Here is a 3,905-nt window from a genome sequence, read left to right on the forward strand (position 1 = left end):
TAGTTTGCAAGTGTAGACAAATCATTTTTCTCTGTCTGTTATTGATCACTCTAACAGGCAATTTGATATTAAACTAATACAGCATAACTTCGGGCAGGTAACATTTGATGCTTTGATGAAATGAAATATTTCCATTGCCTGGCTGAATGCAACTACAAAGTTCAGCTTTCTAGGGCAACAACATTTAGTTGCTCATTCAAAGTTTCTTTCCCTGACCATGTAGCTCAATGGTTGCTTTTTTTTTTTTAAAATGCCCAAAATAAGAACTAATTTGCTGAGTATTCATTAGCTTGCAGAAGTAGGTTCAAATAGCAAAGTGTGTAAACCAAATCTTAAAATGGTTACTGGGCCTGAACAAAATATAGCGTAAACATAGTTCCTAATGGGTAAAATCCTGATCAGACAAAAATTATAAGAGGGCAGTCAGCTTGGATGGCACTGAATACGTGCATGCAACAAGCCATTTAAATGTTCAGACAGCACCAGAGATAGTGAAATTCCACTGTGGGCCAAGCTAATGTTGAGCTGAAACAAATTTGCAATACTTCTCTGCTTCAGCAGGCTTCTTAATTAACAGGCTATAGCATCATTAGGCCTTTGAGGAAATGGGCAGGAAAGGATTAGTAGGTGGAAGAAAGAGTGAGAAAACAGATGAATCTCTAGCATAGGTCACACTATGGACAACATTTAGAAATTGGTGATGTAAAGGAGACAACCTGTGTTATTAATTGTGCTGAAATAAAAAAGGGAATTCAATTAATTACATGTAAACCTGCAAGTGATAGAGTTCCCAAAGGACCTCCTATGTCAGCCAGTTTCTTCTTTCTGAAGGTCTCAGAGCTCAAGTCTATTTTATAACTTAGGTCTTGCTTGCTTTTAATCCAAGTCTCAACAATTTGGGATGAAAACACAATCAGATGGTGCTGATGTTTGCTCTTGATTCACTGACTATAAATTGGGACCTTCTAGTACAGCTGTGTTAAGAAAAAGCAAGTGGTGTATGAGATGCAAGTAGATCTGCTGTACAGGAATAATTCAAAGTGTCCCTGTGGTAACAGGCAGGATATTGCCTCCCACCACTCTCCTCTGAAAAAGATCTTGGGGTGAGCTACAACTGTTTTTGCAGATACTGTTCCTGGCTTACTGTTTCTTAGTCAGAGTGTGTCTGAAGAAAAATGGGATGAACATGTCTGTCAGAGGTTGCTTCATTGTTAGCTGAACTGAGTAACAACAAAATAAAGGCCTTCGGATTTTGTCTTTTTTCATCTTATAGGGACCTGGCAGCTAAACAACTGCTTAATAGCAAGGGAAAACACTTCCTTGAGTTTTTACATGCTGCCATTAATTAAGAGTTCATGATGCTTCAGGAATATCTATTTTTGAGAATTTGTGTTCCAGACCTGCTCTATGTTGCATGGTACAAGCTGGAATTTGTTGGATGTCACTGTTTCCGATCAATTTTATTTCAGATGCACTCACTCTGAAGGAGATTTAAAACCTCATGAGAAGCTGATGAATGTCTTCCCATAATCAACAGTTAAGGTCCTTGGTTTGTTGTTTGTAGGTCTTGGCACTGGTATATTCCAAAAGCTACTAAGCTTCTATCTCACGCTATATGTTTATGTGATAATATTAGTGTACCCACATTCTAGTGGCCTCATCACTATTTGTCTTCTAGGGTCCTCTTCCCTCAATTAATTTCTTTTCACCCTCTTCACTCTTCCTTTGCTAGAGACAAACTGCTTGTTATCTTCCAGTTGCATACAATTATTTTTTGCTGTAGTTGAGTGTTTGCAATATCTGTAATTAAGGCCCTCTGTGACCAAAACTAGCAGAAATATTCTTTACTATCACTACCACAGTGTAAGGTCTTTCGAGAAGGTAGATGAGGTGCTACCAACAGAAAACAAGTTTTCTAGTTATTTTAATAAGAGTCAGACAATCCCTTTATCTTGGTGATCATAATGCATTCTGAAAAATACAAGACCGGGAAAATCTACCTGGAAAATAAAGTGTTTTGATGAGCAGCGTTTCTTAAGTACTGCACTTTTCATTGGCCTTTTCAATCACATCAGCCTAAATCTTGTTTGAGTATACAGGAAACAAAGCTTCAGAATAGGTAGTTTACCTGCCTTCTCTCCAAAAGCTTCCAAAAAGATTTTGCTTTTACCCAAACTAAATTTATTTTATTAGTAATCATAGAAAAAATCCTGTTAAAAATAGGACTATTTTCTCTCTTGGAAAGCTGGTATAATTCTAGTGATTCAATGAAAATCCTTAGAAGTATGCAAATTTTCTTGAACCATCACTGGTCTAGAGCCCACATGCACATACTCATTCACTACTTTTTATGTACCTCCTGCAGAACAATGATAGTAAGTGGCTGAATCTATGATTTTTTTTCTCTGAAGTGGTACTGAATCATTTCAATTTCTCAGATCTTTAAAATACTGCTGTGCGTTATCAGAAAAAAATGTTCTCCTTGTTACTGTCACCAACAAGAGAGACAGCACAATTCCAAGGAAAACTTGACCATGGCGTATCAACAGTTAAGAAGAGAGAAACAGGCAATGATTTGCGCTGCTGAAGAATCACACTTGGTAAATTTGCCGTTAGTTTACACTGTCACTTAACAAACAGTTAACAATCCAAAGAAGTACAACATCTGATAATAAATAACATGCAAAGCATTAACATGCTATATCTCAACTCTTTATCTCAACTTTCAGAGCTGCGGTCACTTAACGAATATGCATTTGATGACACTCTCTATCATCACAGATTATACCAATGTATCTCATTGAGTTGTACTGCTGTAGGAAACAGGCAGCAAACAAGAAGTAATGAAAGGAGAGCAGTGAGCATCTATTATTTTTCTTCTATGAGTGATCTAAATTCTTTCGAAGGCCTTCACTCACCCATCATTATAAGAAATGAACCTAGACCTTACGAATGGATCAAAGCAGTATGCAATGTTTTTTTTGTGTGTGTGATATCTTCCTTTCTTTTTAAATCCCAGCCTGTTTCCCTGCTGATGCCTAATAGATGCTTTGTAATCAACTTCAACTAACCTGCTACCTATAGCAAATAATCTGTGTTTACAAACTTCTGTGCAGCTTATGTTTACTTACATGCATATATATGCCTGCACGTATGTGTATAGGCTTGATAAGTATTTTTAACACTCTGGAAGTTTTAGATATTCCATCAAATATGAAGTACTAGTAACTAAGGAAAAATTTACTTTTCTCGCATTTTAGATGCTGTAGGTAAAATTGTATTCTTATTAACCATTCTATACTGAACGTTACATTCTTATTAACCATTCTATACTAAAATATAAGTTGATAATGGAAGGGCTTTTCTAAAGGAATCAAATTCCTTTAAATGTTCAAAGCATCTTTTTCTTTAAATGTGAATTCAATAGTTTGGAAAAATATGAATATGTAAATACCAAGTATTGAGAAGTCTAACAGTTAAGAACTTAATCCTTCCTTTAGTCTAAGAAACAATGATATGATAGAAAATACATCACTGAAACCAGTTGACTCAAGCCAACTCTCATATAAAAAATAAATGTTTCTGAAACACAAGTCATTACCAATTTTATAGCAGTATGAAAAGAGGACAGGGCAGGACAGCTGTGAAAGCCAGTGCAATATTAATGAAGACATGCTGATTTTTATCAGCTGGGCCAACATCTACCACATCGGAGCTGGAAACCACCAGCAGAAAAGGAGCATTGTTCTTTAACAGTATTTATGGTTCATGGTGAAGTTAGTAAATGCAGAAATCTGTTATGCTGAGTTATTACAATGCAACATTTGTGACACTTTAAAGAATCTGACATGGCAACAGTTACCTTCAATAGTTCAGTGGAGCTGTAAAGTGAATAGTAGTTTCCA

Source organism: Nesoenas mayeri (assembly GCF_963082525.1).
Source record: "Nesoenas mayeri genome assembly, chromosome: 6".
NCBI lineage: Eukaryota > Metazoa > Chordata > Aves > Columbiformes > Columbidae > Nesoenas > Nesoenas mayeri.